The sequence below is a fragment of the Mobula hypostoma genome, chromosome 14 (assembly GCF_963921235.1).
Source record: "Mobula hypostoma chromosome 14, sMobHyp1.1, whole genome shotgun sequence".
Lineage (NCBI taxonomy): Eukaryota > Metazoa > Chordata > Chondrichthyes > Myliobatiformes > Myliobatidae > Mobula > Mobula hypostoma.
Window position 1 is genome coordinate 8085763 of NC_086110.1, and position 25917 is coordinate 8111679.

The 25917-nt window shown below is 42.6% G+C and overlaps 1 protein-coding gene across 2 annotated transcripts in view; it reads right to left on the bottom strand.

The window, feature by feature from the left end:
- LOC134356075 (RNA-binding Raly-like protein) overlaps window positions 1-25917 on the bottom strand; it is a 1565186-nt gene that overhangs the window by 1220040 nt on the left and 319229 nt on the right. The window contains exon 1 of one of the 2 annotated variants that reach the window (XM_063066636.1): window positions 24564-24596. The exons of the other annotated variant lie outside the window; for it this stretch is intronic. The gene's annotated coding sequence lies outside the window, so the exon portion shown is untranslated. Of the gene's footprint in view, window positions 1-24563; window positions 24597-25917 lie in introns of those variants that run through there. 2 annotated transcript variants of the gene reach the window in all.

The window sequence follows — 25917 nt, forward strand, 5'->3', positions numbered from 1 at the left end:
CACAATAGTTCTGGACATTTGGGGTTGAAAAGACCAATGGATTGCTCAGAGATTGGTTCTACTGTCACTGAATGAAGCCCGAGATTGAAGAGTACTGCAAGTCATGCATTCGATGTATACGGAGGAAGATGCTGCCTACGAGGGCCGTTCCATTGTCCCACTTGCAGAGTATGGAGCCCCTGGACTTGGTGTGTATGGGTTTCCTGTCAATAGAGCTAGATGCCAACAACATGGCGAATGTCTTAGTCATCACAGATCACTACACCAGATATGCGCAGGCTTTCCCTACCAAGGATCAGAGGGTGTCCACGGTGGCCAAAGTGTTATGGGAGAAGTATTTCATTTATTATGGTCTCCCCAGATGGATACATATGATCAGGGACGGGATTTCGAGAGAAGGCTCGTCCCATGAGTTACAGAGCATGCTTGGAGTCCAGAAGTCGAGGACTACTTTCCCTATCATCCTCAGGGTGATCCCCAGCCCGAGAGGTTTAATCGGACCTTACTAGACTTGCTCGGAACCTTGGAAATCAGCAAGAAGAACAAGTGGAGTCAACATATTGGACACCTGGCCAACTGCTACAACTGTGCACAAAATGAAAGTTTTGGGTACTCACCATATTATCTGATATTTGGGTGCTAGGTGAGGTTGCCCATTGACCTTTGTTTTGGGTCTGGCGAGGAAGACCTACCACTAAAGACTATTCTGAAGTATGTGTCTGATAGGAGAAGGAAGCTGTAAAAGGCTTATGAATTAGCTGAGGTCGTGGCTGTCAAGCAAAATCAAGGAAATAAGAGGAGATATAATCAAAAGGCGAGGTTCTTCCAACTAATGCTGGGAGTCCGAGTCCTCATAAGGAATTTGGGTCTACCTGAGAAGCATAGGTTGGCTGACCACTGGGCGGCTATGCCCTATGTAGTGGAGAGTTAGATGCCAAACATACCAGTTTTCCGAGCGAAACCAGAGGATGGGAATGGGTTGGAACCGCCTTCTGAGACAGAGCCTGATCTGGAGCCTACACCTATTAAGACTCACCGGAGTGACTGCAGGACCAACAGCAGGAGAGATTAGACCGGCCCCGCCTCTGAGTGAGATACAGACTCAGAGGATGACGAAATAGGAAATATATGCTGCCTTTTGCTAACTCCCCACTGATTGAGGAAGAGATTCCCAACCCTTCTCACGCTGAGTCAGGTGAAATCGGAGGGGACTATCTGTGAACAGACTGGCTTTCAGAGAGACCATGAAGGGGATGAAGCGGGGCTCAGCCAAGAGGCAGAGGAGTTCGACGTGCAGGAAGACATGATTGATAGATCAGCAGAGGCCTCGCGATGTAGACCAGAAGTATCCTAAGGAGTGTTTGAACCTGATGGGTAAGGAAGTCTCAAGCAATCAGGAGATCCCCAGATAGGCTGGCCCACGTAGCACCGAGGGAACAGAGTGTGACACCTATCGCCTTGGTGAGTTATGTCACTGCCATATACACCTGGGTTGGACTTTGTGCTTTGTATGAGGGGTGGTAAATTACCTCAGTATCATGAGGACATGACTAAATTTGGTGGAGGGAGAGTGTGAAACCCTGGGAAAGGTGTCACTGCTATTGTAATGGTCTTTCTGTAGAAGCAGTGTTTGGGTTATGGTTACAGATAACAGGTGCTTTAGAAAATGAGCCATCCAATGAAGGGAGAGTGTTTTCGTGTTGTGCGCCCAATATGGGTGTGAGCTGGGTCTTTTGTTCAGCAGGAGATGAAGGAGGAAAATGCCGGAGAGAAGAGGTTGTAGGACTTGATGCAAAGCCGGGCCATGATTCAGTGAAGCTCGGGGAGATCAAAGGAAGATCGACGAAGGGGAAACCATGAGCTCCAACTTGTGCACGTTAGACCGTTTCATTAAAATGGGCCCTTTTTTTTTGCTCTTTCTTTACAAACCCTTCAGTCCAATTAAGAACAATAAAACTAAATTGTTTAATTGTGTACGGTGTACTGTCTGTTATTTCACGGTATTTATTTGTAATGGAGTAACAAATCACGCAGCATCCACACAAACAGGGGGTTTTAGGGTGAGCTCGCACCTCAATATCACACGTTTGGCGGGGCCAGAGATTGTCTTCCCTAGATTTACACAGCCAACGGAACCAAAGCATTTCAATAGCATTTCAACATTGCTCAGCAGAACCACACAGAATGCATCAAGCAACATATGAACAGCAACAAAACAAGACCCCCCCACAAACACACACAACCCTTCAACGTCCATAAAGTAGATGTAGAGAGGATATTTCCTCCAGTCAGGGAGTCAAGGACCAAAGAGCACAGCCTCAAAATTGAGGGATGTTCACTTAGAACAGAGATAAGGAAAAAATTTCTTTAGCCAACGGGTGGTGGACCTGTGGAATTCATTGTCATAGATGGCTGTGCAGGTCAAGTCATCAGGTATATTTAAGGTGGAGGTTGAGAGGTTCTTGGTTAGTAAGGGTGTCGTAGGTTACAGGAAGAAGGCAAGAGAATGGCGTGAGAGGAATAATAAATCATCCATGATGAAACGGCAGAGCAGAATTAATGGGCTGAATGGCCTAATTCTGCTCCTATATCTTATGACCTTATGGTCTAACTCCAGGATTTGTCTCCAGTTTCCACGCTGGTCTTTCAGCCCATCAAGTCTATGCTAGCGCAAAGAGCAATCCCATCAGCTCCAGTCACCACTTACTTCCCTGTAACTGTTCTCCTGAAACTAATAATCAATATCACACTGCTAACTGCCCAATTCTCTGACTACCAACCTACGCTAGGGGTGACTTACTAACTAACTAGTAAGGCACTGGGAAATGGAGAGGAACTGGAGGACTTATTGGGAACCTAGGCAATCACAGAGAAAGTATGTCAGCTTCACTCAGACAGCACCAGAAATCAGGATTGACCCCAGGTCCCTGGCGTTATGTTGCATCTCTCTGCCACCCGCTGGCAAAGGGTAAAAAGAAGCTGCTGCTGTAGAGTGGGTGAGAGGCGAATCCGGGAAACAGAGGGAACGTGCGACATGCAAGCACTCGCAGACTACAACCATTCAGACAGAAGTGTGGCAAAGACAATTGTTTAGCTGTACAGCAGTACCAATAAGACAACAATGGAATATTTCAAACTGTGATTAGACTAAAGAAATTTAAAAAAGTATTTATTTGCACCGTGCCACTCACAACCTCAGGATATTTTCTTTTGCTCCTGACAAGCTCAGTGTTTATTGCCCCATCCTTAATTGCCCACAAGGAAGTGATGATGTGTTACATTTTTGAAACATTCCCACAGTATTATTGGGGCCAGGCTCTGAGATTTAGCTCCATGGAAAAGAAATGGCAACATACTTCCAAGCCAAGATAGAGTCATCGAGTTATACGGCATAGAAACAGGCTCTTCAGTCCAAAGCATCCATGCCATCTGAGGTGCCTTCCCATTTGCCTGCATTTGGCTCTCATCACTCTGAGCCTCTTCCATCCACATTCAAAGCACTCTACAATAAGTATTTTTGGAGTGTCATAGTGCAGGACAAGTCTCTTAACTGTGATTATCCTTTCACACTTGCACTCACTGAGTCCTGGATTCACAAGTCAGACTGTTATCACATATCCCTTGTTTAGAATCTGAGCATGTGCCTTGTATAATGAGCGCAGAAGTTAGCCCAGGCTGCATCTATGGAGACACAAGTAATTCTGCAGATGCTGGAAATCTGGAGCAATGTACACAAAATGCACTTAACCCTGCAAGTGGCCAGTGCTACACCTGACCATTCACCTCCATTCAGTTCTTCCAGGTGACGCGACACTTCATCTGCAATTCTGCTGTGATTGATTATTGTGTGTCCTCTACACTGGTGAGACCTGTCATAAATTGGGCGACCACTCCGTAGAGCACCACCGCTCCAACCGCCAAAAGCGGAACCTCCTGCTGGGCAAACATTTTAATTTCCATTCCCACTCCAACATGTCGGTCCATGGCTTCCAATTGCATCACAACGAGGCCACACAAGGTAGAGGAGCAACACCTCATATTCCATCTGGGTAGCCTCCAACCTGAGGATATTAATATCGATTTCTCCTTCTGGTAAATAAAAATCACCCCCCCCCAACCTTCTATTCCCCACTTTGGTATCTTACTATACCTCTTCTCATCTGCCTATCACCTCCCTCTGGTGCCTCTCCTCCTTCCTTTTCCTCTACAGTCCACTCTCCTCTCCTATCAGATTCATTCTTCTTTTTATTCAGGCACCTTCCCCCTTCCTTTCTGGTCCTGAAGAAGGGTCTTGGCTGAAAACGTCGACTGTTTGTTCAGTTCCATAGATGCTGCCTGACCTGCTGAGTCCCTCCAGCACTTTGTGAATGTTGCTCTGTACACACAATGCCAGACAACTCAGCAGGTCAGTCAGCATCTAAAAAGGGAAATGAACTGTCAACATTTCAGGCCTAGACACTTCCTCCAGCATTTTATGTGTATTGCTCCAGGCTGCATATAACTAGTCATAGTCACATGGCACAGAAACAGGCCCTTCTGTCCATCTCATCCATGCTGACCAAGATTCTCAGTTAAGCCTGTCCCATTTGCCCACATTTGGCTCATGTGCCATGAAACCTTTCCTATCCATGTATCTGTCTAGATATCATTTAAAGGTTCTAATTGTAACCATCTCTACCACTTCCTCAGGCAGCTTGTTTCATCAACCTCTGGTTGAGAAAGTTGCCCCTCTCATCCCCTTTAAATCTTTCCCCACTCGCCTCTCTCTCCTGGGATGAAGACTGTGACAGTTCACTTTACCCATGCCCCTCATGATTTTGTAAATCTCAAAGAGGTTACCGTTCAGCATCCTTTGCATTATCGTATCAGCGGACCTGTCCTGGGATCAGCACCTAAGAGGCATATAGCAGTGCTTCTGATTTCTTTGAAGTATGTGTGGATTCAGCATGCCATCTAAAACTTTGACAAACTTCGACAGATGCACAGTGGAGAGTATCCTGACTCGTTGCACCACAGCCTGGTATGGAAACACCAATGCCCAAGAATGGAAAATCCGACAAAAAGTAGTGGAGAATACAGCCCAGACCTCCCTGCCGTTGAGCACATCTACAAGGAGCACTGCCCCAAGAAAACAGCATCCATCATCAAAGACACCCACCATCTAGACCATTGTCTCTTCGTGTTGCTGCCAACAGGAAGGAGATACAACAGCCTTAGGCCCTACACAGCCAGGTCAGGAACAGTTATTATACTTCAACCATCAGGCGCCTGAACCAGCACGGATAACTTTACTCATAACTCTGAACTGATTCCACAACCTATAGACTCGTGTTCAAGGACTCTACAACTCATTTTCTGAATATTATTTATTTACAATTTACTTATTATTATTTTTCTTTGTATTTGCAGTTTGCCTTTTGCAACTGGTTTTGTCAGTCTTTTTTTTGTAGCTTTTCATTGACTCTATTGTATTTCTTTGTTCTACTATTAATGCCTGCAAGGAAATATATGGTGACATATACTTACTTTGATAACAAATTTACAATGAACTTTGAAGTTTTACACTCCAGGGAAAATAGTCCAAACCTATCCAGTCTTTCCTTATAACTCAAGCCTTCCTGTCCTGGAAACATTCTTATGAATTTTTGCTGCATCTTTTCCAGCTTAACATTTTTTTCCACAGATGCTAGCTCCTTCCCCTTCTTTTCCAGTTGTGATGGAGGAACTTGGACCAAAACATTGACTGTTTATTCATTTCATAAACGCTGCCCGACCTGCTGTGTTCCTCCAGCATCGTGTGTGTTACTCTGGATTTCCAGCATCTGCAGAATCTCTTGTGTTTAGAACATTCTTTCCATCCTTCTTATAGCTGAGTGACAATACAGGACCATATTGTCAAGGCACAATACTGAACTACAAGTGAACTTTTAAGACCGCATTTGACTGAACGAGATTGCAAAGATACTTAAATAGCTGTGAAGGTGTACACTATCCTGAGCTAGAAGTATCATGCTGCCCCCTTATTCGATCATCTTCTAGCTTGACACCACAAACCTTTCCAATTGCTATTTCTCCCATCTTAGTCAGAGATGACAGACTGGCTGCTGATAAACATTAGAGCTGTGGGACCGAAGGGTTAAGGTGCTGTGGTTCTGAACAAGGGACAGACTTTGGCTCTGTATCTGAACACAGTGCACCTGATCTCAAATTGACCATAAGATATGGGTGCAGAATTAGGCCAATTGGTCCATCAATTCAACCCAGGTTTTTTAACACCCAAACCAAGAGATATTCTCTCATCTAAAGCTTTATCAGTCAAGGATTTGTCTTTTAAAGTAATAAAATTAAACCCATTACAATCTTCGAAAATACAAACCAAAAGCTAATATTGGATTTGAATCCACATATGTTCTCTGCCAGAACCTAATATTAACAACAGGTTTTAATCTGTAATGAATGGGAAGAATTAGCATGTGAAAAGGCCATTGACCACCAAACACCTATTTTTACATAAATGTTCCCTATCCCATTTTACACTCCACACAATTCCCACCAACTTCTCCCCTCCACCCCACAAATCCCACCACTCACCCACACACTAGTGGCAGTTGATAGTGACCAACTGCAAGTCTTTGGGATGTGGAAGGAAACCAACAGAACCAGAGGAAACCCGTATTGTCGCAAGGAGAACATGTAAGCTGAACACACTCAGAATGGAATCTGTATCTCTGATACTCCAAGGCACCAAATCAATTTTTGTTTTAAGCATGTCTAACAAGAATTAAATTTTGAAAGGAGTTTATGCAGATCAGCTCCAGGGTAAAAGTTTAACTTAGGCTGACTAGAATAGAAACTAGATACAGAACAAGCAAATGTAATGATTATGCCAAGGACTAGGCAGTGCTGGTCACTGCCAACAGTGCCAATGAAAGTTCAACAAGAGGAACAGGAAAATAACATACAAATCTGGAACGTTTAGAAACCGAAATTGACTTCAAAAATCACCTTGGAAGTAGTTCATAGCAAAACAAAAGGTTATAGGCCAACAGATCTGTCAAGGGGAGAAGAGGCATGATGTGACTATCAAAATAGAACAGAGAACAAAGGCAGTACAGGCCCTGCAGCCCACGATGTCATGTTGACTCTTAAGGTCATTTAACCCTTCCCTCCATTTTTGAATCATTCATCGACCCTAACGTATCTGTCTCTACCACCACCCCTCGCAGGGTGTTCCACGCACCCACCACTCTCCGTAAAAAACTTAGCTCTGACATACTCACTGTACTTTTGTCCAATCATTTATGGCCCTTCCTATTAGCCATTTCCAGCTTGGTAAAAAGTCTCTGGCCAACCTGTCAATCTAGGTCTGTTATTATCTTGTGCTCCTCTATCAAGTCTCCTCTCATCCTCCTTCGCTCCAATGAGATAAACCCTAGGTCACTCAACCCATCCTACGACATGCCCTCCCTCTAGTCCAGGAATCTTTCTCCTCTCTAAAGCTTCCATATCCTTCCTATAATGAAATGATCATAAGTGAACATAATAAAACAATTATTTCCCTCTGCCATAATAGATTATAACCAGAATATGATTTAATTGCAAACAGGCTGCTTCTGAAAGCAGAGAGGGATTTATTTTATTTTGAATCGGATGCAACAATAGTGAAGCAAGTTACCTCGTTTGCTCTGCTAGCTTTGAGCTTCAAGTTCTGTCAAAACTGTACATGTCCACATTGTCACAGCAACTTGTAACTTCTCTCTGAATTGTGTGAAGTCTTTAGGTGCTCCCTGTGACTACATGGCTTCTGCTGGGTGTTTCAGTTTCCGCGCACACCTCAAAGGTGCAATGGTAGGTTAATTACCTGTTGTAAATTTACCCCTTAGTGTTGGTGGGTAGCTAAAAAAAATCAAAGGGGAGCTGGTGGACAGGTGAGAGAGAATAAGTTGCACAAGAGCCAGGAAATAAGTTGCGGAGTGAATAGGGTGGATGGGTTTGCTCAGTTAGGAGGTTGTATGGGTTCAATAGGCTGAATGGTCTCCTCTTGTAATGCAATAAGTAAGAACTGCCCTGGTAAATCACTCATTTGTGTCCACTGATGGGGAGTAACAATAAACGTTAGCATTGCCAAGGTACCTGCATCTCCAGAATATTTAAATAGTTGTGCTGTCTCAGGTGAGAGCACAGAGTGTCCAGTGATGCTCTGACAGACTATGTGAAAAGTTATTTTCTTTCATTGCTCCACAGTCCATTCCTTCATCTTCAGATCGTTATCACTTCCACCATCACCTCCCAGCTTTAAATCATTCCTGCCCTCATCTGCCTATCACCCTCTCAGCTGGATTCATCTATCACCTACCAGCTCTTATCGAGACATAGAACACTACAGCACAAATGCCAACCCTTCAGCCCAACTAGTCTATGCCAAACAATTTTCCTGCCTAGTCCCATTGACCTGAACTTCCACACACCTCCCATCAGAATCAGGTTTAATATCACTGGCATATGCTGTGAAATTTGTTGTTTTGCAGCAGCAGCATACTGTTTAATAATAAGAGATAAATTACAATAACTATATACTAAAAAAAATTAAATTAAATAAGTAATGCAAAAATAGAGGAAAAATTGTAAGTTAGTGCTCATGGGTTCATTGTCCATTCTGAAATCTGATGGCTGAGGGAAGAAGCTGTTCCTGAATCGTTGGGTGTGTGCCTTCAGGCTCCTGTACCTTCTCCCTCAATACAGCAATGAGAAAAGGACATGTCCTGAGTGATGGGGGTCCTTAAAGATGGATGGCACTTTTTTGAGGCATTGCCTTTTGAAGATGCCCTTGATGCTGGGAAAGCTAGTAGCCATGTTGGAACCAACTGAGTTTACAACTTTCCGCAGGTTTTTCGGAACCTCTGCAGGTGCCCCTCCATACCAGGCGATAGGGCAACCAGTTAGAATGCTCTCCAAGGTACATTAGTAAAAATTTGCAAGTATCTTTGATGACATAGCAATTCTCCTCAAACTCCTAATGAAATATAGCTACCATTGTGCCTTCTTTGTAATCGCATCTAAACTGCTCTTAAATGCTGAAATCAAAGACATCAGTTCCACTGGCAGCTTATTCCACACTCTCACCATGGTCTGAGTGAAGAAGATACCTTTCCTATTCCCCTTAAACATTTCACCTTTAACCTCTAACTCATGAACTCTAGTTCTAGTCTCCCAACCTCAGTGGAAAATGCCTGCTGGCCCTCATAATTCTGTACTTCTATCTCCATCCTTTCCCACCAGCACTTGATACTGGACATCTCCCCACTTCCCTTCAATTCCAGATGAAGAATCTTAAGCTGAAATGTTGACTGTCCATTTCCCACCTGAGCTGCTGAATACCTCTAGCGCCTTTTGTGTCACTCTAGAATCCAGCATTTGCGGTCCATTGTCTCTGAGTTACTCTCTTTATTAAGTTTTACAAACCTGGCACTTTCTAAGCAACTAGCATCCCTTGCTCTTGGCCCAGTATCAGTCAGGACCTGCCAAATGTGAACCCCAAAATAATACTGCAAAATCAGCTAACGATGTACCAAGTCAGCTAATGATAGTTCAAAGCAAAGATCCTTAAATGATTCCTGGCAGTTCGGATGAGATTCAGGGCTGCACTGTTGATGAGATAGGAATATTGCTTGGTGCAGGATCCCACTTGAGATGAGAAAGCAACATCTTTCACTTCTCCCCACTTTCTGCTTTCTGTAGCAATCGCTCTCTACGTGACTCTCTTGTCCATTCGTCCCTCCCCACTGATCTCCCTACTGGCACTTATCCTTGCAAGCAGAACAAGTGCTACACCTGGCCCTACACCTCCTCCCTCATGACTATTCAGGGCCCCAAACAGTCCTTCCATGTGAGGTGACACTTCACCTGTGAATCCACTGGGGTCATATACTGCATCCGGTCCTCCCAGTGTGGTCTCCTGTATATCGGTGGGACGCGACGTAGACTGGGAGACTGCTTTCCTGAGTACCTATGCTCCACCCGCCTGAGAAAGTGGGATCTCCCAGTGGCCACCCATTTTAATTCCACTTCCCATTCCTATTCCGACATGTCAATCCATGGCCTCCCCTAATGCCGTGATGAGAACACAGTCATGTTGGAGGAACATCTTATATTCCATCTGGATAGCCTCCAACCTGATGGTATGAACATCAATTTCTTGAACTTCCGGTAATGCCACCCCCCCCCCGGCCCCCCCACAACCTCTCCATCACGATTCCCCATTCCCTCTCTCACCTTATCTCTTTACCCGCCCATCACCTCCCCCTGGTGTTCCTCCCCCTTCCCTTTCTTCCATGGACTTTTACCCTTTCCTATCAGATTCCCCCTTCTCCAGCCCTTTATCTCTTTCACTAATTGACTTCCTACCTCTTTACTTCACCCCACCTCCCTATTTCACCCATCACCTACTTCCTTGTATTTCTTCTTCTCCTCCTTCACTTTCTCACTCTGACTTCTCATCTTTTATCTCCAGGCCTGAAGAAGGGTCTCGGCACAAAACGCCAACTGCTTCCTCTTTTTCATAGATGCTGTCTGGCCTGCTGAGTTCCTCCAGCATTTTGTGCGTGTTGCTTAGATTTCCAGCATCTTCAGACTTTCTCGTGTTAGGTCCCATATCACCAGGTTCAAGAACAGTTATTACCCTACAACCATCCAGCTCCTAAACCAGCGTGGATAACTTCTTCACCTCAACATGGACCTGATTCCACAACCTACTCATTTTCAATAACTCTACAGCTCATGCACCCAGTATTATTTTTATTTTATTCACACAATTTGTCTTCTTTTGCACATTGGTTGTTTTATAGTCTTTGTTAATGTACAGTTTTTCATAAATTCTATTGTACTTCCTTATTTTCCAGTCAACAAATCTCAGTGTAGTATATGCTGACATATACACACTTCAATAATAAATGAACTTCGACTGACCGTTGCTCCTGGGGGCTCTCACAGAACTAATGCTGTGATTGTAACTCTGTGTTTGTGAACCAGGACTCACTTACTGATCTGTGCTGCCAGTAACAGCTGAGATGGCAAAAATAAATTTGGCAACCTCTGGTACAGGAAGGTTTACCTCTCATGAATTCCACAGACAATCTCAGCACTCAGCAGGTAGAACCAGCAAGTACTTTAACCAGGCAGGATGGCACTCAATGCTCAAACACTTTTTTTTTCTTTGTGAGGATAACGTTTTGAACTTAGTAAATTTATGGGTAGCCTCCAAACTCATTCCTCTAATTTTCTGTAATTTCTTCTCCCTCCACCTTTTCTCTTTTTCCATTCTCCATTCTGGCTTCCCTCTTCTCTTCACCTGCCTATCACCTCCCTCTGGTGTCCCTCTTCCTTCCCTTTCTCCCATGGTCCACTCTCCTCTCCTATCACATTCCTTCTTCTTCAGCCCTTTATCCTTTCTACCCATCACCTCCCACCTTTTCACCTCAACTCTCCCCACCTCACCTACCTGCCTCTCACCTGATCTCACCTATCAGCTGTCAGCTTGTATTCCTTCCTATCTACCTCTGCTCCACTTTCTTATTCTGGTTTCTGCCCTTCCTTTCCAGTCTTGAGGAAGGCTCTCAGCCTGAAACAGCAACTGATTATTCCTTTGCATAGATGGTGCCTGACCTGCTGAGCTCCTCCAGCATTTTGTGTGTATTGCTCTGGACTCCCAGCTCTGCAGAATCCAGTGTTTATATAAAATATAACTTGTTGATCACGTTATTTTAAAACAAAAACAAACAATGCAAAATAAAGTCCTGGGCACAGTGGCCAAAATGGGAATGCAGGTAATTCTTAGTGAGGTATCAACTGCTAAAAGGGGCTATTTGGACAATGACCACCAACAGCACCTGGAACATCCCCTCTTCTCATTGCTACCATCAGGGAGAAGGTACAGGAGCTTGAAGATGCACACAATGCTTTTCCCATTTGCCGTCAGTTTTCAGAACAATCCATAAACACGAACTTGCTATTTCTCTTTTGCATTTTTTTTGTGACTTACGGTAATTATTTATGTTTTGCAGTGTACTGTCGGCTCAAAACAATAAAATTTTGTGACATGCTGTATGGCAGTGATAATAAACTTGATTCTGAGATTTAAGTCAATGATTTGGGTCAGTCTCAATACAAGGCCTCAAAATTTGAAGCCAAGTCACAGGCGACAGAAACTTCATGATAATAAACCTGATTCTAATTCTGACTGCAGTCATAGGTTATGTCATCCTCAATCTAGTGGGACAGCTAAATTTCAACTTCCACTGAATAAAAGATTCTTGCACAGTACGCACTTCCTTGCATGGTTATCACCTTCCCATCAGACCAGTTACTTGCTTGCAACATTGGAAGTTTCACGCCCTCCACAAACAACTGGCGCACAGGACATAACTCATACACCAGCATGGTACTGTGGGATGTCACAGGAGTTATCTTATACACCAGCAGGGTACTGTGGGATGTCACAGGAGGTAATTTGTACAGAGGTAGGGATTGAGGGATGTCACAGGAGGTAATTTGTAGAGAGGTAGGGATTGAGGGACGTCACAGGAGGTAATTTGAACAGAGGTAGGGATTGAGGGATGTCACAGGAGGTAATTTGTATTGAGGTAGGGATTGAGTGATGTCACAGGAGGTAATTTGTACAGAGTTAGGTACCATGGGATGTCACAGGAGGTAATTTGTACAGAGGTAGGTATTGAGGGATGTCACAGGAGGTAATTTGTACAGAGGTAGGGATTAAGGGATATCACAGCCTTGTATTGAAGGAAAGCAGGCTGCTGATCAGACATCTGAACTAAAATTTATGCCTCCTCTCACTTCCTCCAATTCTGAGGTGTACAGTGGCTATGAGAACCTGTAAGGGCTCTAGCTCTGCCTGTGTTTTTGTTGGTTACGTGGGGCAGTCTGTTTCAAACTCCCCAACTCTTTCTCCACTGCATGGATGACTGCTGTGCTGATCCTTCCTGCACCCGTGCAGAACTCGACAATTTTATCAACTTCGCCACCCAACGTTCATCCCGGATGCAGTTCACATGGACCATTTCTTACAGCTCTCTCCCCTTTCAAATCTCAGTCGCTATCTCAGGAGAGAATCTATTCTCTGATATTTACTATAAACTCCCCCCACTCTCACAGCTACCCAGACCGTTCCTCTTCCCACTATGTCTGGTGTACACTTTCTCCTCTTCGTCCTCCTATCGGACAGAAGATACAGAAGCCTGAAAGCAAACCCCACAAGGCTCAAGGACAGCTTCTATCCTGCTCCAATAAGACTCCTGAATGTTCAAGGTGAATTCTTGATCTGAGGTTCAGACTTATTTAACACCTGTACATTGAAACACAGAGTGAAGTTTGTCATTTGTGTAACAAAAAACTCAGACAAGCATGTGCTGGTAGTAGCCGGCAAGTGTCGCTACACATCCCGGTTCCAGCCCAGTATGCCCACTATGTTCAGCAGAACACAGAACACAACAAACAGAAAATACCAAGAGACAAAGCAACAAGTATGTAAGAATGTTCCCAGCCGTGGCTTGCACCTTACTGCCTGCCTGCTCTTCACTTCCTCCGTATTTGTTTTGTAGCCTGGGGAAAAATACACACACTGGTCAACAAATACTTTTTCGGGTCTTAAATTCCTCTATCTGTTTTATTGCAGAAAGAGGGTATCAAAATAAAAGCGACAAAATAAATTTGGAACAGTTCCCGCTATTACAATCTCAGCCCACACCCTTGTTATGTATGCAGTAAAAAAATAACTAAAGCAAAATATACAAAGCCAATATGGCAGCGGCAATTATTTGGCACACACGTGCTTAACTTCCAAACACTTACAGACTAGACCTTGAAATGAGTTCTCCTCATTTATACTAGTAGGCCGATTAAAGAACTTGGCAATCAGGCTATCCAGCGCTGATCAATTTACTTGCGAAAATCTTTCCTCACCAAACCTGGGAAAAGCATTCGAGTGTTGTCCTTTCTAGAACATGGCAACTCTTCGTTCTACTCCACCCATGCAAAATTACATCACTGTTTTCTCTTAAACAGACAGGCAGCTATTTTAGCATTACTAAGGTGAATACATAAGTGCACTTTAACAATAAAAAATGATATTCAGTTTTAGTGACAAGGACCTGGTTACATCTGTAACACTTCATTCTGCTATGGCTTTTCCCTGGCACCTCAATGTGGTGATGCTTTGAAAGGATAAGTGAATAGCTTATACACCTCTGACAACAATCAACAAATTCCAAATCCCTTCCTTTTCTCCCACTTTCTTTGTCTCTTCTGCACGTGCTCTCAAGGCAAATCCTTCCACTCCTGGTTATCTGACAAGTCCTTCGTTTCTGTCATCACTTCAGCTCTGGCTGTTGCAACAGTATATTGAGTTCTGAATTGTCTTACTGTTTACTTCTCACCAAATATCTGTGATAAAAATCACTGCTTTTTTGAACACAAATACATGCAGCTGGTGCTGTTAAAAAACTGTTCCCTCTGAGTAGTGTATTGTCTAATGGCCACACAAGTACATGTGACTGTCACAAGTTAGAAACTGTTTGGACAGTCTCCTGTCCCAATGAAGAGGCATGGCATCCCTAATAAACAAAGGGAATCCCAGTTATTTACTCAACCAGTTTTAATTCTTTAAGAGTTGTCCCAAATAAGCGGCTGCTCCAATTAACTGATGGACCAATCAACCAGAATCTACTGTGCTTCACCCCAAGCGACAGAACATCCTGGACCAGCCTCTCATGCAAAACTATATCTAAGGCCTTGTTAAACTCCATGTTCACTGACTCTCCTTGACCAACTTTCCCGGTAACTTCCTCAAAAAGCTCTTTGAGATTGCTTAGAGATGACCTACCATGCTCAAAGCCATACTGACTCTCCCCTTCAGGTCATCTATCCAAATACTCCTATATTTATTCTACTTATTTAGATACAGCATGGAACAGGCCGTTCGAGTCGTACTTCCCAGCAACCCACTCAGTATAACCTTAGCCTAATCATGGGACAATTAACCTACTAACTAGTACATCTTTGGACTGTGTGACGAAACCAGAGCATGCTGAGAAAATTCACACATTCCATGGGGTGGACATACAGACTCCTTATAGATGATGTGGCTCTCTCAGTACAGACTGTCATTAGGAATAGCTGACCTGGTTCCAAAATGGTCAGTCCCTCATTTGTACCACTGTCTGTATCTGCAAAGCACCTCCTCCTTCTTAACCAGGGTCTCAATATCCATTCAAAACCAAGGTTCCCTCAACTTGTTATCCTAGCTTTTTATTCTAACAGGAACATATAAACTCTGTACTCGCAATATTTTACTTTTGAAGGACTCCCAGTTTCCAAGCATCCCTTTGCCAGAAAACATTAGGTCACAATCCAGCCTTGCCAGATCCTTTCTGATAGCTCCAAAATTGGCCTTCCTCTAATTTAGAATCTCAACCCAAGGACCAGACTTATTCTTCTCCATAATTATCTTGAAACTAATGGCATTATGATTAGCTGTAAAGTGTTTCCCTACACAAACTCGTCACCTGCCCTGTCTCATTCCCTAATAAGACAGACTCTCCAGTATCATGCTCTCTTTAGTTGGGACCTCTATATATTGATTAAGGAAACATTCCTGAAAACATTTGACAAACTCTATCACATCCAGCCCTTTTACAGTGTGGGAGTCCCAGTCAATAGATGGAAAATTAAATCATCTACTACCACAACCTATTTTCCTTTTAATTGTCTGTGATCTTCCGACAAATTTGTTCCTCTAAACCCCACTGACTTCTGGGAGGTCTATAATTTAATTCTATTAACATGGTCATCCTTTCTTATTCCTCAGTTTCACCTAGTAGAGGAGCTTTCTAGTCTGTGCACTGTTGTGACATTTTCCTGACAAAATAATTCCACCCTTTAATTCCTCCTGCTCTATAATGTCTAAAACAACAGAACCTAGAACCCTGAGCTGAAAGTCCTGCCCCTGCTGTAACCAAATCTAACTAATAACTACAATATCATAATTCCACATGTTGATCCATGCTCTAACCCTCATCCGCTGTACCTACAAAACTCCAGGTCAGGGACAGAACCATTGAAGTAGACACAATTCAGAACATTAGTCCCACAGTGCTCAACCTTTTGGTTCCTGTTTTTTTATTTAGTCTTAATATCTACTACACTAGGCATAACCATGAGCTGCCCTAGCGTCTTGGTTCCGATCCTCCCTCAACTCTGGTGTAGGAGGCTCCCCAGCAATACTAGCAAACCTTTTCACAAGGATATCTGCTGCCTCTTTAGCTTAGGTGCAAAGCAACTCATCACCTTCACTGAAAGTGAGCCCAATAATCCAAAAATCCACTGCATCATTTCCTTAATCACCAATTATCTTCCGAGTTCTAGCCTTATTAGGACATGTTGACTCGTCTCGGCCGAAAACAACAACTGTTTAGTCCTCTTTGTAGATGCTGCCTGACACGTTGAGCTCCTCCAACACTTTGTGTGCGTTGCTCAAGATTTCCAGCATCTGCAGAGCCTCATGTTTGTGATCTGCAGAATCACTTGTGTTTGCAAATTAATGGCACCACATTTCAAGGGAACGCTAATGTTCCTCATTTAGCAATGGGGTAAAAAACTTCTGTTACTTAAATTTATCATGTTATAATTTCAGAACCCTTTCAGGGTTTTGTTGAAGACCCTGACCTGGAGTTACATGCTGATTTTGGTTCTTTGCAGAAATGGGACCCACTCTTGGGGTCTCATGACTGGCCGCTATTCGATATAGAAACATAGAAAACCTACAGCATAATACAGGCCCTTTGGATTGTGTTTCTTGAATTTACTATGTGGACCCAAAAGAAAATGAATCTCAGGGTTGTATATGGTGACATATTTGTTCTTTGATAATAAATTTACTTTGATCCTTGAAATTTTTCGAGCACCACTTTAACAGGGGGAGAAAATGTACATAAATTTTTTTCTTGCAATATATGAAAGGTTCTTACCAAGACTGTTTGTTGCTCCATGGGCAATATTTGTTACTTTGGTATAGAATTTCAAACTGTGATGGAGCAGGGATCAGCAGCTCAGGGGCCAGTTGATGTACCTGCCTGGAATGACTGCACTCAGGGCACTGTCTGGTCCTGGGCCGGGAAGAGCAGGTGCGTGCACAGAGCAGTACTGGCCACGGGAACATGGCTGATTGACTCCATGACTATGACTCTTATGATTGTTCCCCTCCACTGCCAGCAGCTGTGCCTCACATTTGTTCTGGAACAAACGAGCACTGATGGGACATTGCAATATCCTTATGTTCTGCATGACAGACCTACTCACACTCCCTTGATACAGCAACCTCAATTTAATCTCTAAAAATGCATAACAATGCAACATGTGACGTCTCCTAATGCCAGTGTTGAATGTTTTTAACAATTAATCGATTGCGTTCATCAGACAAGCAACCTGTTGTCCAAGGGATGGAGTGAGTGTGGAAATAATATACTATAAAGCTTGAAGGCAGGTTTTGTTCCAGGGTTTAGAATACTGAATGCAAACATATTTGGAGCTTTTGAAGCAGATTAGGGCCTGAGTAGTCAAAGTAGGCATGTTCATCTCAGCTGATGTCAAACTAGCTGGTAAATGAGGTGCAGAGTTGGTGGTTGTACTGTATTTAATATTTCAGTAACATTTGAGTAATATTGTAAATATATTGTTTGATTATGAATTCTTCATTGTTTACATAAATCAATATGGATTACACTAGACAACAAAGATTTTGCTTCCTGTATACTTTTGGAGGCATCATATAGATTTGGGCTGCAGACCATGAAAATCACAATGAAATCTCCCTATCATGCACCTTTTTTCAGAAATCACCTATATTTGTTATTTCAATTCATAATTCTAGTCAATTAAAATGTTGCAAACAAAGTAAGCTGAAAAGTTTTCTATCTTGTCTAGGCATGCCTGGGCAGGGAAGGTGCTGTGTAGCAGGACAGGTTTTAGAAAGGCTATAAAAAGCATAATTTTATTATTGCACTCACATGAATATCAGTTTGAGATCACGTTGATGCGCATGCTGTATGTGCATAGCATATTGTCTGCACTATGATAATAAAGTAATTGTATTTTCAGGAATATTTGTGATAGCAAAGTGTCTCACCAATCTTGCAACAGCCGCAATACTTTCTGTTATAATTGTGGCAAGTAATGCATTTAAATCTCAATAATTCCTCTTATTAAGAATCTCTATGAGCTCTGCTTCGGGTGTAAAGTTGGCAACCGAGACAAAGCCTGGGCTCCTCACATTTGCTGTGCAACATGCATTGTCGATCTTGGAGCTTGGCTCAGAGGTACTCAGAAGTCAATGCCATTCACTGACCCAATGATATGGCAAGAGCAAAATGATCATGTGACAGACTGCTATTTCTATCTGACCAGTGTGTCTGGTTTCTCTGCTGAAAACAAGAAATCCATTGAGTACCCCAATCTCCCATCAGCCATGAGATCTGCTCCACATGACGAGAGTCTTCCAGTACGAAGCCTCCAGAGACATAGAGTCTCAAGGAGGCAGGCCAAGATACCATGATGCAAGAGCCAGGAAAGCGACACTGATACTGATACAGATTCTAAAGCCTGTATGTCGAGTGACCCTCATCTGATAACTCTATCAGAGTTAAATGACCTGGTCAGAGACTTGGGTTTGTCAAAGGCAAAAGTAGGATTACTGGGTTCAAAACTGCAAGGACGGAATCTGCTGTCATTGGGCACAAATATTTCTGAGAAGGATTTTGATATTTGAGACTGATATTTCCCAGAATAACTGATGTTAAGATTAATGAAGACATTTTTGTTGGTCCACAAATCAAACAGGTCATCAATGACAGGCATTTTGAAGAAATTCTAGTGGGACTGGAGAAAATCGCATGAAGGGATTCAAGGATATTGCTGAAAATTTCCTTGGCAACTACAGAGCACCAAACTACATGCAGCTGTTTGACAACATGCTTCAAGCATACAAAACCATGAAGTGCACCATCTCATGAAAGAGTCACTTTCTGCATTCTCATTTCGGCTTCTTCCTAGGCAAATCTTGGCACTGTTAATAACAAGCATGGTGCAAGGTTTCACCAGGACATTGTGATCATGGAGAAATAGTATCAAGGTAACTGTAATCCACTAATGCTGGCTGATTATTGTTGGACACTTAAGCGAGAAGCCTCAGACACTGAGTACAAATGAAAAGCATCAACAAAATATTTTTAGCTTAGTTGAACTATTGCAAGGCATCAGCACCATTAAACAATTAAACACATTACATTCAATAAAAGTCAATTTCCCGTTTCTCCAAATTCCTACGTGACACAAGTAGTCTGTAGTTATATTTATGTTCAGTTTCAAGCAGTCTATCATAATCACAAGACAATTCTGAGGAAACAATACTTTATAAAAAAATTTGCTGTCCAGAGTTGGAAATAAGGAGTAGCTGAATTGTATGTGCCACAACCACAATATGTGAGCCCCTCGCTAAAGAAAAAGTAATTAGACATGTTACCCCAGCTCCTGTGTTTTCTTCTGATTAGTTTCTGAAACTTACAAAACATAACAGCAGTATCTGGGACTGGGTGTGATCGAAATGCAAATGGAGCAATGTTCAGAGGGTGGTTGGTAAAACACACAAAGGTCCAGGGTTCATTTACAGAGGCATAGAACCTATTTGATCAAAGAAAATTGAGATGGAATTTGATGAAAACACATGAGATCATGATTGATTGAAACAGGTTAAGCAGAAAAGTTATGCCTGTTTGAGGATTTATTAACAAACAAGGTTATAAAATAAATGAAGGATATGTGGAAAGAAGATTTCCATGAAGACAAAGTGGCGAGGATTGGAACTGCTGCCTGTAGAGATGCTGAAATCAGATTGAGGAAAATGAGGGATTCATGGAAAAAGCAGGGGAACAAATGTGATTTGAGCTAGTATGGGATTGATTGGTCCAGTGGTCTTATTCTGTGCTGCTATGGTTGCATGGTACTGTGCTCTCAGTCATAAATACATGGAACAGACATACCAGCCCTCCGTCCACATTAAACATTAATTGTCCATTTACACTAATCCTGTACTAAACCCATTTTATTCTTCCCATGAGCAATGCATAAACTTCGGGCGGAGCTCAGTAGATTGGGCAGCATCTACGGAGAGAAACAAACAATCACCTTTTCAGGCTGAGACATGCCATCAGAACATTCACCCCACATTCTTATCAAGTCTCTCACAGATTCCTGACATCCACAAACTTACTGGACTTAGAATGAGCACAACAAACTGCAAACCTTTGTCATGTGGGAGGAGACTGGGCCACCAGTGGAAACTGCCCACAGTCACAAGAGAGAGCTCAAACCTGAGTTGCTGCAGCTGGGATACAACTCCACTGGTTGCTCCTCTGTGCCTCCTCTTTAATCAGAATCAGAATCAGGTTTATTATCACCGGCATGTGACGCGAAATTTGTTCACTTAGTATCTTGTTAATCTTTGTTAGTCAATGTCTTCTGTACAATCATAAATCCTGTTCTTCAGTGAGAGAAGAGCTTGGTGTCCTCCTAACCTTTGCTGGGGGAGAGGAAGTGGGCAATTTATTTTAAGTTCGAGTTTACTGTTGTCCTAAGCATACATGCAATTAAAATGAGCTTTCTGATGATTGAAGTGTTGCCCCTTGACAGCTTTCTGATCAATTAACCTAATCAATGGTGGATGATGCTGTCACTCAACTTCACTTGCTTTCATCCAACATTCATGTTTGAACAATTCTACTGCTTTTTGGTGGAATACAAAAATGGTTTGTGGAGGACTATGGAAGGGAGGATTAACTATTGGAGAAAATTGCCACACTGTCCTGCACAGTGGAGAGTATCCTGACCGGTCACTCAGAAACAGAAGAATCTACAAGAAGTGGTGGATACAGCTCAATCCTTCACAGGTAAAGCCCTCCCCACATTGAGCACATCTGCAAGGAGCACTGACACAAGAAAACAGCATCTATCATTAAGGATGCCCACCATTCAGGCCATGCCCTCTTCTCACTACTTCCATTGAGCAAGAGGTACCAGAGCCTCACGTCCCACACCACCAAGTTCAGCAACTGTTAGTATCCTACAACTACCAGCCTCCTGGATAACTTCACTCAACTCAACTCTGAACTGATTCCGCAACTTAGACTTACTTTCAAGAACTCTACAGCTCATGTTCTAGTATTATTTGTTTATTTTCATAAATTCTATTGTATTTCTTTGTTTTCCTGTGAATACTTAAATGAAAATAAATCTCAGTCCAGTATATGGTGACATATATACATATTTTGATAATAAGTTTACTTTGACTTTTGACTTTTTTGACTTTGAATTTGTATTGTAAGGGGAGGTTTCGAATCAGGACTCAGAACATTAAAGGGTGTGTAAAATCAGCATCTAAATTGTTAAAAGGGAGTCTGGGAACTGAGACCCAAAATATTGAAGGAAATATGGGAACCAGGACCAGAAATGGGTCCTGATGAAGGGTCTCATCCCAAAGCAGCCACCCTTCATTTCTAGATGCAGCCTAACTTGCCGAGTTCCACCCGCATTTGTGTGTATTACCCAAAATGTTAGCATGTGGGGACTGAGACCCAGGATATTAAAGGGAATGTGCCAAACAGTACCCAGTGAAGCAAAAGCTGATTAATGACTGGCCAGATCACAGGTAATTGGAATTTCACTGTATGTCCCAGTTTGTTACACTCTCCCCTTCAATCACCTTCCTTTCCCCAGTTGTCTCCCTTTCCTTAAGTTGAAACTACCACAGTGCTCCTGATCCTCTGAAGACACCTTATAAGCACTAAGATGAGCACAACATTGGGCTGAAACAAAGCACTTCCATTTTAAATCATCTCAACCTGTCCAGAATCCACTCAAGTGATGCCAATATTTAAAAAAAAAACTCGGCCAAAATATACATGTAAAAAACAAATGGTACAGAATCAAACATTATGCATTATCCAGGTTCCAAGCCAATACATTTTATTGGGAAGTGAATTTCACGGTTCTTTGACATTCAAGAAGCCTTGAGCGATTTATTTTGATAAATATGTTTTAAAAGCCTCACTTACCAGCAGGATTCCTCTCCTACTTCCCTGTTCCTGTCCAACATTAACAATGAATGTTATTAACATTTACAGTAAAATGCATACAGGACAGAAGAGAATAATACACAGCCATGAGAGAGTCACCCAGCTGAAAATGTATAAGGAAATTTAGACTCCTTCACAAACCATTTATTCCATGCTTCAGCTATTTAGAACCTCAAGCCAAGTATCATTGTACAATTAACTTCCAACTTCATGGTTAACTTCTAACAAATACTTTAACATATCGATTTGCTTTACAATCAGTAGAAGCCCTTTACCCATCTCACATTTTTTCTGTTTCTTTCTAGAGTAACACACATAAAATGTTGGAGGAACTCAGGTGGTCAGGCTGCATCTGTTCGGAGGAATAAACATTCGAACTTTCAGGCCGAGATTCTCATTTGGATTCTTCCCTTTTTCTTCCCGGTCCTGACGAAGCCTCTTGGCCCAAAATGTCGACTGTTTATTCCTCTCCATAGATGCTGCCTGACCTGCTGAGTTCTCCTGCAGCATTGTGAATGTGTTTCTCTGGATTTCCAGCAACTGCAGAATCTCTTGTGTTTATGACTTTCTGCTTCTTTCTGTCGAAGATTGTTGCAGCTACTTGGCTTCTTTTCATGAAGTACACCTCGCAGGAGCCCACTTAAAATGAAAACTATTACTGAAACAAAAATAGAAATATTCAGGGGGATTGGCTGAAAAGATACTTAAACTGAAACACTAACTCTTTTTCTCCCTCCACTGATGCTGCCCAACCCTCTGAGTATTTCAGGTAATTTTTGCTATTATAGGCTATTGATATTTTTCTATGTTATCATCCTACAGTGATGACCAGGTGCCCTGAATATTATTCCTTGACATCACTAGGTATACTTATTAATGTAAACAACAGAAATGTACAAAAGATTGCTGATTCACTGTAGTCCATTTACAGTTCTTGCGGAAGATTGGATTTTCCTCCATAAGAACTTGGTATCTGCAGTCTCAGCAATCTGCTGCTGCCCCAAGAGAACATAACTAACATTTATTCAGCTCTTTCATCCCAGCTAAGTCACTGGTCATTATTTCATGAACTGAAAAGGCTAATCCTTGTCAAGATGGGAAGGAAGGATTCTCAAGTGGAACTACTGTCTCAAGTCATCCTCATTGACATTAGCTAAGAATGTCATCACATTTGTCTGACGGCAGGGTTGGGGTGGGAGGGGGGTGATTCCTGTGTCAGAATTAGGCAATGGGCAGGATTGGAATGGGCGGGCATCAAACCTCCACACTAAAGAAATCAACCTTACTCTCAGCTGAAGAGTTCACAGTCAACATTAATGACGTATCACTGCAATTTGTCTCCAATTCCTCAGGAGACTTCAGAAATTTGACACTCGCCAATTTTAATTGATGCATCGTAGAAACCACGTTAAGTGGATGCATCACCGCTCTACACAACATTGCAAGAAAATGCAGTGATGTGGACAGTACAGCACATCATGAAAATCAGCTTCCCCTCCATTTCTCTGTAAAACAGCTAGCATAATCAAAGACACCACCCACCCTAGTAATTCTCTCTCCTCTTGGAGAAGATAAAAATGCCTAAAACCTCACACCACCAGGCTCATGGACAGCTTCTCCCTCGATGTTATAAAACTATTGAATGGTTCCCTAATACGAAAAGAGGGATCTTGACCCCACAGTACACGCTCAGTGGCCACTTTATTAGGTACACCTGCTCGTTAATGCAAATATCTAATCAGCCAATCATGTGGTAGCAATTCAATATACAAAAGCATGCATACACAGTCAAGGGTTGTTCGGACCAATGGGGGAGAAATGTGACCTAATTGACTTTGACGGTGGAATGATCATTGGTGCCAGACAAAGTGGTTTGAGAATCTCAGAAACTGCTGATTTCCGAGGATTTTCACACACAACAGTCTCTAGAGTTTACGGAGAATGGCACAATAAACAAAAAACATCCAGTGAGTGGCAGTTCTGCGGGTGAAATGTCTTACTAATGAGAGCGGTCAGAGGAGAAAGGCCAGACTAGATCAACCTGACAGGAAGGTGACAGTAACTCAGACAGCCAAGCATTACAACAGTGGTGTGCAGAGGAGAATGCACGATATACATGAAATACTTAACAAAGAGGTCACTTAAGTGTATTGTGGATGCGGTGGGAAACATGAGCATCGGGAAGAAAATCACAGAGTTACAAGAAGAATAAGCGGCCAATTAATCTACTAACCCAGACGTATTTTGGTTGTGGTAGCAAATCAGTTTGTGTGTCCTTTTTGAAACCACAATGAGGCCCTACCTTGGTCGGGGTTGACCGTGGGAGTTACGTCCCAGCTGTCTACGTGATACACAATCTAGTACACTCACCAGGGCAGTAAGATACAGAGAACAAGCTGTTGGCCATGCAGCAGGCTCCCCTTCTCCATGCAGTTGATGAATCCTGAGGAATGACAGAGATAGTTTGGTACCAGCAGCATCGCAAGAGTTTCCAGTCAGTGTAGAATTCAATGTAGGACTGCCTTAGGGACTCCAGCTCCAGATATTTCCTCAGGATTTACTCCTGAAGCCTTCTCATGAGTGGGTATAGCCAAAAGGCAGCAGAGGTTTGAAATCAGTTTTCCTTCTCCTAGATGAGCTTCCAACCGTGGCTGACAAGCCCATTCTGCCCTAAGTGACTAGTTTTAAGGTACCAGTAACCCACTGTTGCATCTTAACTTAGCAGCTAAGCCACATGTGAAGGCCAGGAGCTAGACTTGGTTATCAGAGGCTATTAGAGACACCTGCCGTTGGGAGCATTTAATAGGCAGTGGGAACCTATCCCCACAACCACCACCAGCTGTATCAACATTAAGGAAGTTATAGGAAGAACATACTAACTCCATATGAATAGAACTTGTACCTTTCTAGGTTTGAAATTACTCTTATAAATCATATTTGCTGTGTTTAAAATGCCGGCAGAGGGTGCAAAAACATTTTACTTCTGGTTGGCTGAATCTAAGGAAATTAATTTGCTTTTCTAGTTTCAATAATATTTTCAATTTTAAATTGAAATCTCGCTGCAGTGTTAACTGCAGTGCACATAGCTTGCTCTTTGATGGGTGCTGATCCTGCCTTTCCAGGCAATTATATTAAATCATCAAATGAAAGGAACTGGCACCTGGGATCCTACGAATTGCTTAAAAAAATTGAAAACTATTGTTAGATTATGCAGTTGAAGGAACCTTTCTCTCATGTTATATTAAAGATTAATTCTGCCTCAGGTTAGCTCAAAATTTAATCCTGTAGAATTTCCCTGTCTCTTTTTCCATAGTGACACGGCACAATTGTGATGATGAAATCCAGAGCAACACACTAAAAATACTGGAGGACCTCAGCAGGTCAGACAGCAGCTAGGGAAATGAAAAAAAAAATCAACGTTTCAGGTCAAGACTCTTCATCAGGACTGGAAAAGAAAGATGAAGAAGCTAGAATAAGAAGGTGGGAAGAGGGGAAGGAATACAAGCTGTCAGACCAGGTGGGTGGGTGGGGGAGAACCACACCTCTTTCCTTTGAAGAGTATGCTTGCATCACAATAAATAGGTCCATGAACTCCAGCACTGCCACGCTGAGGGCACTCTCAGGCTGGAGGAGTAACACCTCTGAGTAGCTTCCAACATGATGGCATGAGTACGGATTGCTCAATATTCCTCTAATATCTTACCCCACTCCCCTTTTGTTCTTC